Source organism: Alosa pseudoharengus, unplaced genomic scaffold (assembly GCF_046254945.1).
Source record: "Alosa pseudoharengus isolate Yale_2024_CS ecotype anadromous, Long Island Sound unplaced genomic scaffold, YU_APseudo_1.1 YU_APseudo_1.1_scf_8, whole genome shotgun sequence".
Lineage (NCBI taxonomy): Eukaryota > Metazoa > Chordata > Actinopteri > Clupeiformes > Clupeidae > Alosa > Alosa pseudoharengus.
Genome location: NW_027468870.1, coordinates 5,196,473 through 5,205,899, shown reverse-complemented (window position 1 = coordinate 5,205,899; position 9,427 = coordinate 5,196,473).

Below are 9,427 nucleotides of genomic sequence, written 5' to 3'. Positions count from 1 at the left end.
CTGATTGTGCTGTGACCTCTATGACTATGCTGTGACCTCTATGGACTGTGCTGTGACCTCTATGACCTCTATGGACTGTGCTGTGACCTCTATGGACTGTGCTGTGACCTCTATGACTATGCTGTGACCTCTATGACTATGCTGTGACCTCTATGACTGTGCTGTGACCTCTATGACTATTCTGTGATCTCTCTGTCTGTGCTGTGATTCATCTGCCTGTCCCATGTTTGTCTGAATGTGTTAATGTTGTATAAAATTATCACTATGGTTTGTAGACATCATGATGAGAGAACGAGTTTGAAACTGTAAAGCATGTATTCATATAACCTCAATCATAATCAAGTAATACACTGAAGTTATTCCTAACCAACATACTTTTATAACATTTTAAATAACAAGTTTAACTAATACTATTAACATACTGAAGCTATTCTACCAGAATTCCCCCTACGTGCGCTCTGTATCCCTACATCTCTCTTTGTCGCTTTGTGTCTCACTGTAGCTGGGTGAAGCCTGTTTGAAAAAAGCATGCTTGGCCTTGCAGCTGCAGAGATAAAGACGCCATCGGAGGCGGGCTCTACTCAAAAACAGCTAGCATGAGAGAAAACGAGTGAACGATATGTAACCCATTAACGATGTGTGACCTGTGATCACTGTATAAACCCCTGAACTTTGTGTAAACCTCTGAACTTGTGCTATACGGTGAAAAGTTCGTACCCTTGGCAGCAATAGTGCTGACGTGCGAAGATAAGACTACCACCTGTACCTTTCATAACGCCACCTGTAGGTTCGAAGTTTCCAAATGTTGTGTCAGCATCTAAGGAGGGTATAAATGTTGGTGTTTAACAATTGTTCGGGAGTCGATCGTGCGATCCACTCAGGCTTTGCACTATGTAGTCATTAAAGGAATGTTTGCACGGAACTCTGGACTTTTGCGCCTTCTTTTTGGGATACGTTTTTGACTTCAGCACTTATAATGGTGTATTTTTGTTACGTTGCAAGATGTTTGGACTTAATTTCTGGCCCGAGTCTGAATATCTGCCACAATCCCTGTGTCTGTGCTGTGATCTGTCTGACTGCATTGTGATCCCTGTGTCTGTGCTGTGATCTGTCTGACTACATTCCGATTCCTGTGTCTGTGCTGCGATCTCTGTGTCTATGCTGTGATCTATCTGACTGCATTGTGATCTCTGTGTCTGTGCTGTGATCTCTGTGTCTGTGCTGTGATCTCTGTGTCTGTGCTGTAATATCACTACCTCAGGCTGAACTCAGAGCCCTCCTGCTGCTGCTGCTGCTACCACCTGTGGTGCCAGTCAGGAGGGAGTTAAAATGGCTGCCTCTAGCCGTCTCAGGTGTTTCTGTTGAGCATCACCGCCCGTCCTCTCCTCCCCTCTCTCTCCTCTCTTCTCCTCCCCTCTCTCTCCTCTCTTCTCCTCTCTCTCTTCTCCTCCCCTCTCTCTCCTCTTTAATCCCCCTTGCCAGCTGCTTCACACCCTTTCCTCTCTCTCTCTCCCTCTCTCCTCCCCTCTCTCTCCTCTCTTCTCCTCTCGCTCCTCTTTAATCCCCCTTGCCAGCTGCTTCACACCCTTTCCTCCCTCTCTCTCTCTCTCCCTCCTGCCCTCTGTCTCCCTCCCTCCTCTCCTCTGTCTCCCTCGCTCCTCTCCTCTGCTCCATGTGTTGTGTGTGGATGCAGGAGCAGGAGCAGGAGCAGAAGTGAGTGCACGGTGAAGGTAGCGCTCCGCTCCTGTCAGGCCTGGGGGCTGAGCTACAAGAGCACTGCAGACGAGCCAGGTCAGCAGGAGGTCAGCACACATCATTTCTCAAAGGCAGCTATGTGAGAAATTAAGCCATGGGAGTACGCCAGACTGTTGAACACACTAGAGATAAAAAGAGAGAGAGAGAGAAACACATAAGCATGAAATGTCTTCAAAGGCTTTAAATGTCTTCTGCATAATGTGGCATTTTGTGTTTATTTCATTCCAGTCCAGAAAGCAGAGCGACGAAGACTAACTTCAGTGTCAAATTCGATCCGAAAAGCCTCTCATAACGCTCCTGTTTAGTTCCAGAACATCTAGTGTCAATTCCCATAAGGAAGAGGAACCATTTTGGCCTAGATCTGGTCAGACTGCATTAACAGACCCAAGCTTAATGCTGTGTATCTACAAACAGCTAGGGTATGAAGAAGTAAACTGCAAGGCAAACCATTCTGAATAACATTCACAAGGCCATTGACAGAATTAATTTGTTAATGTAAAAAAAAAAAACGCTAACACACAGACATCATCTCATCTCTACAGATCAAGCTTTCAACAGGTTTTGAGAGGCAGAGATCCAAATGACTCACATAGTGAACAGTCTATTCAAAATAGACCATGCTTCCCCATAATGGGTACACATCGGTGGTCCTACCAGTGTCTCATTGTGGGGTGGGCAGCCATGGTGGTTCCTCCAGCCTGGGCACAAGGCCACGGGCCTCCGTATACGGAGCTGATGCAGCAGTCTGTTCCCGTGTGTCTCGGAGAGCAAGGCGCCGCGCTGAAAGCCGCTCGACGTTTGACGGTTTCACCCTTGTGGCGTCTGCGTCTGGATCTTAAAAAGCCATTGTGTTTATGCTGATCCATTTCAGCCCCTGCTTATCTCCCTTTCAACTGCGCCACGCGCTCCGACTGATCGTCTGCCGGGCCTCCGTGGGCGTCGCCGATGACACACTCGCTTTGTCTCCGCGTTCGCTCCCGCCGCGTTCCGTGTACAAAGTGAACCATCGCTCTGAGCGCTGGGCTTCGGCGCCTCAATTATTCATGACTTGTCACTGTGAATCATTGCTCGCCGCTCTGCCCACATCGCCGGGATCATTTGTTCGGCAAACACCTCTTAATACCTGGCTTGTTTATCACAACAATAATTATTCATCTATATTGACCCAAACACCTGTGGCGAAGCGCTCTGACCCAGAAAAACAAACCCCCGCCACCCCCCCCTCACCCCCCCACACACACACACACCCCTAGGGATTAGATCTCAGTTAAAAAGATTTCCATTGCAACACAGCTTTAAAATGCGGCCATGCGTCAGCCTCTTTTCAAGTCCTTACACAAAACAATTGTTTATACGAAGCCCTCTATTGAGTGCGTGCTAAGCTATTGACTGCCTCCAGGCTGCTGTGCTGTGCTGTTTGTGTGTGGATGAATGGAGCGTGAATGGGTAAAAACAGCTGGGTTTTCTCTTGGTCTGAAAGCACGCTGAGGATGAGTTGAATGAGATTGGACGTGTGTAGGAGGATACATTTCTCTCCCTTTACGTGCCTTCAGTTCAGATTGTGTGCATGGATGAGCATTAAACGCTGTGTGTGAACATGGGATGTGATATATGTATGATGATGTCAATATGTGAGTGTGAGTATTCATGTCATTCAATGTGTATGGAAATGTGACTGTGAGCTTTTGCATTTTTCAGAGAGGGTTTAGTGTGTAAATGTGTGTTCACAAGATTTTCTTTTTGTTTAAAAGCGTAAGAGTGTATGTGTAAACATGGGTTTATGCAGTATGTGTTTGTGTGTGTGTGTGTGTGTGTGTGTGTGTCCCTTCATCTTGTGGTGTGTGTTGGCACCTGATTGGGAGGTGGGTTCAGACAGGCAGCTGTTGAGGCAGAGGGTGCACATCTCTTCTCCTCTCTTCACTTGTCCTTACCTCCCCTCTTCTCCTCTCCTCCGCTCTCTCTTCTCCTCTCCCCTCCTCCTCTCTTCACTTGTTCTTACACCCCCTCTTCTCCTCTCTCTACTCTCCTCTCTTATCTTCTCTTCTCTCTACCTCTCCTCTCTCTCCCCTCTTCTCCTCTCAATTCAATTCAATTCAAATCAATTGAATTGGCTCTATTAGCATGACTGTTATTTTACAGTGTTGTCAAAGCAATGCTGTATACAAATAATAACATCATAATTATGATAATAACAGTAGTGATAATAAAAATAATGACAGTGAAAAAAACAACAACAGTAACAACCAGCAAACAATAATAACAGTAAATCCCAACTTTACACACGATTTCATCACAGCTCACATGATTCATGGCAAACAACACACGATTTCATCACAGCTCACATGATTCATGGCAAACAACACACGATTTCATCACAGCTCACATGATTCATGGCAAACAACACACGATTTCATCACAGCTCACATGATTCATGGCAAACAACACACGATTTCATCACAGCTCACATGATTCATGGCAAACAACACACGATTTCATCACAGCTCACATGATTCATGGCAAACAACACACGATTTCATCACAGCTCACATGATTCATGGCAAACAACACACGATTTCATCACAGCTCAGATGATTCATGGCAAACAACACACGATTTCATCACAGCTCACATGATTCATGGCAAATGTAACGGGCCCCTGCGTTGTGTTCTGTGCGAGTCTGCTTTTCAAGTAAAGAATGGCCATGCACTGGTGTTCTAGTCGCTTTATTCCATCGAAGTGGAGCTGTACACATTGACATAAAACAAGAAACTTGTGACATTCAGTCTTCATACACACGGGATATCAGTAGCCTTTCCTCAGATCAGCAACCGCAGACTCAAACCAGTATGGATAAACTTAACCTACGTGTTATGAACACGCTAGGTCTACATGAGCATTAACGAAATGTACTGTACATAAATTCGTCACTAAAACACACAGCAATGCCACTTACACATTATATAACAACCAGACTAAACACCTTATAACAAAGACATACACTGAATTCAACATACCTGTACACATTGACATAAAACAAGAAACTTGTGACATTCAGTCTTCATACACACGGGATATCAGTAGCCTGTTAGCAGAGGAAACAGTGTGCTTAATCTAAATGCATCAAATACAAAATCGCACCGTATGTATCTAAGTTTGCTTGTTCACTAACATCACCTACACCCTTATGACTGCATTATAATGCATATATATGGATTTTATAGACTGAAAACAAATGTTCATAATGCGGCTAACAACAAGTATACCTTTCCTCAGATCAGCAACCGCAGACTGAGGAAAAACCGGGGATGCCAACAAAACGAAACTTAGTCTCTTAAAGGGGCAGTACAGGTTAACATGCTCTAAAACTAATACAGGGAAACAAAAATAAATCAGGATTTGGTGAAGGTTCATGAAGCTATTGCAAATAAAATATGAAATAAAGTTTTATTTTTTTAACTCCGTTACATACACCCCTCCTGAAATTCACCAACATCCTGGTGTTAGGAGTGCTTCTGAAAAACTGGGTAATGTCTCACACTGGTACACTGGCTCAAGACAAAAGTAGACCTAGTCCACTAACTATCAACTCAAAAAGGTTACCTCACATGCAAGGTTAAGAGAACATAAGAGGTTGATCAAGTCCCTTACTCCCTTAGATAAATGTGATGCCTGTTACACCACACACACTTGGCCCTAAATACCCACCAATAACCACTCATATGGAAGAAATCAAAGTCAAAATACTCAAAACAAAAAAAACTGGTTAAACTCTATATGATTAACCCTTCAAGAATGGTCTTTGGACCATAGATTCTATTAGCCTGTTCACTGATTTCACTAATCTACCCGCACGAGTCGTAACATGGCCACCGGCCTCAGTACTTCTGTCTGGTAGATCAGGAGCATGTATATCAGTCTGTGTTGAATGTAGTGTATCTGCCTGTGAAGCAGCTGGTGTGGGTGAGCGTTCAGCACTAGCTCTGTGTTTGAGTGTTTGAATTTGCTGGGGCCATTGATGTTTTGCCTTGAGAGGCAGAGTACGAAGCATACTACCCAAAGTACGATTAAATCGTTCTGTAGCACCGTTTCCCATTGGGTGATAGGCTGTCGTACGTGATTTTGCAACACCTGCTAGACGTAGGAGCTCTGCTATCAGATTGCTCTCAAAATTTGTGCCCTGATCAGAATGTATTCTCTCCGGGAAACCGTAAACACAAAATACATTGTCCCACAGTTTCTTGGCGACTTGTTTGGCTGTCTGATTAACACAGGGGAAAGCGTGAGCAAGCTTTGTGAAGTGGTCGGTTACCACAAGAACGTCCACTGAGCGCTGCTTACTATCCTCTGCGGACCAGAAGTCCATACATACAAGTTCCATTGGAAATGAGCTCTTGATACTTTCTAAAGGCGCACGAGCAGCAGGGTCTGGGGACTTTGCGACCACACATCTCTGGCAACATCGAACATATCCTCTAATGTCGCTCTCCATATTAGACCAATAGAATCGCTGTCTTGCAAGCGATAGAGTTCGGTCCTGTCCCTGATGACCTGCAAGATCATGAAGGCCTGTTAGTGCTCTGTCCTTAAGACTATCAGGTAAAACATATTGGTATCTTTTCTGTTTGGACACAGGATCCTTTGACACTCTGTACAAAATGTCATTCCGAACTTCCAGTTTGTCTAACTGCTTGAACAGCCTAAGGGCCTTTGAATGAACACCATGCCTTTCACGTCTACTTGGCCGCCTTCTGGCAGTGACAAAGGGCAGCACTTTTGAAATGTACGGGTCTTGCTCCTGGGTGAATTGGAGCTCCTGAGCAGAGAACATGGCCAGTGTATCTTGACTGCTTGCGAGCTGTTGCAGTTGTTGAGTTGTGCACATTGCTCGGGACTCTGCCGCGTCAGTCCAGTCACAGTGGGCCTGACAAAGAGCTCTCATTTCGGCTGCGTCACACACAAATCTTGACAGGTGATTGCTAACTGACTTGACTGTTTGAGACTGGGAACTGACCCTGAAAACATCCTGTACCGACTCCTCACCCACATCATCAGCCTCCTGACTGAGACTCACATATGGTTCCTTTAACAACCTTTCGCTAATGGGCCTGGCAAAAACATCCCTGCTTAAAGCATCTGCCACCACATTTCTTTTCCCAGGAAGGTGCTTGAGGTCAAAGGAAAAAGAGGCAAGTTTGGACACCCATCGGAGCTCACAGGCATCCAGTTTGGGCTTTGTCAGAAGGTAAGTAAGGGGATTATTGTCCGTCCAGACAGTGAAGCTATGACCCCTCAACCAGTGGCTAAACTTCTCGCACACACTCCATTTCAAGGCCATAAACTCCAGTCTGTGAGCGGGATATTTCCTTTGTGACACGCTGAGCGTCTTGCTCGCGAAAGCAATAGGCCTGGCTTTTGATTCTCCCAGAGGCACTTGAGAAAGGACTGCTCCAAGGCCATCCAATGAAGCGTCAATCGACAGGATGAAAGGCTGCTCAAAATCTGGATGAGCAAGAATGACACATTCGAGCAACATGACTTTCAGCTTATCAAAAGCATTGTTACATTCCTCTGTCCAATCTGCCGGAGTAAGTTTACGATAAACACCTTGGAACTTCCTGTCTTTAGCTACACAACCTCTCCTTTTTTGCCCTGCAGTAAGTGCAAATAAAGGCTTCGCTATAGCGGAACAGCTGGGTATGAAGTGTTGGTAGTAGAATACCATACCGAGGAAGGACTTTATTTTCCGGACAGAGGGTGTACACTCATCATGCTCCATAAGATGTTGCACCTTCATGTTTGTGATGACCTCCACTTTTGCCGGATCCACAGACACACCTTCTCCATTGATTACATGACCTAAAAACCTCACTTCCTTTTGCAGCAAATGGCATTTCTTTGGGGCCAGTTTCAAGTTGTTCTCTCTCAGCCTCTCAAACACCGTACGCAGTCTTGACAGGGCCTCACTCTCGGATGGAGCATACACTAAAAGATCATCAAGATAGCACAACAGCTTAGTGAAATTCATGTCCCCAAAAATTCCCATCATCATCCTCATAAAGGATGCAGGGCTATTGCACAGCCCTTGAGGCATGCGATTGTATTCATGCAAACCCAGGGGTGTCGTGAATGCTGTGTATTTCTTGTCATCTTCGTGCATTGGGATATTATAAAACCCTGAAGTGAGGTCCATTGTACTAAAAAAACAATTGCCACCAAGAGCGGCCAGACAATCAGATTGGTGCGGTAAAGGGTGGGCATCTTTCAATGTTCGCGCATTCAGCCATCTGAAATCGACACAAATTCGTAGGCCACCATCCTTTTTCCACACCATTACCAGAGGTGATGCATATTCACTTGTGGACTTTCGAATAATTCCCTTTTCCTCCATATCAGTGAGCACCTGCCTCAGCTTCTGATAATGGGCTGGAGGCACCCTCCTATATGGTAAGCGAAATGGACGGTCGTCGGTCAGACGAATGCGGTGAGTGTATTCCTTCACTTCACCACAGTCAAGTGAATGTTTGGAAAAAATGTCCTGGAACTCAGCAAGCAGCTGGGTAAGCTCATTCCTACAAGGTTCACTAATGTGGGACGAATCAATCTTGATGTCAGTCAAGCCAAGCTCCGCCAAACTAGCAGTAGGCTGGATACTAGGACATGGACTGTGAAAAACGCTTGATTGTTGTTTCTCTGAGGCAACATGCAAGCCTTGAAAGACATTAAAATCCTCTAATGCCAAGCAGGGATACACATCAGCCATCTTACAATTTCTCTTCAGTGTGACAGGTTTTTCTGATGGGTTCACAACGGTCATGGGCACCCACCTATCACCCCACAGAGGTGTGATGAGCCGGCCAACAAGAACACCTTGTGGCTGAACTTTGGACCCAGTTGGCTCCACCATGACCGTGCTGCCAGGTGACATAGGTACATTAGGGGGAAGTCTGCCCCAAACAAGGTGTTCATGCCTGGGTAAGAGAGTGACTGCTTGAGTAAGCTTAACCGTTCCAACCTTGTCAGGAACCTCACTCCCCTTCCATCGCTCAACACTGGTGAACATTGACAAGAAGTGGTCAACTTCAGAATTAGACGGATGTTTGTATCTAGATACAATATCCCAGTAGTTGCTATCAGTCTTTAAATCATGCATTAGGTGTTTGATGACATTTGACCCTAATATAAGGTCATCTGGCTGCTCAGGGACAACTAAAGTGGGTACTATGCAACATGTGCCATAGAGCTGGATCTTTAACTCATAAAACCCCTCTGGTTGAGTACGCCGACCACCACAGCCTATTAACACAATGTTTTCTTCAGGATGCTGCTTTTCAGGTAAGACACCAGCACATCTAAGCTTCTCCACTGCAGGTTCACTGATGGTGCATGCCATGGAGCCTGAATCTAACATGCCTTTAAGCTGAACTTGGTGGTTGATGATGACAGGAACATAGAAAAGCTCACTGAAAGCATGGATCTTCTGGCTGGCTTGAATAACGATCTTTGACCCCTTAGTAGCATTAGCACAGCTTTCTTCAAACAACTTAATTAAATCAAAATCTTCAGAGAGGGATTCCGCCATTTTACCCACACCACCTCCCTCCAGGTGTGGGCTCTCTAGTTTAAATTTTGATTCTGTCCCTCTGTGCTGCCAGTAGGCCGAGAGTGTTGCTG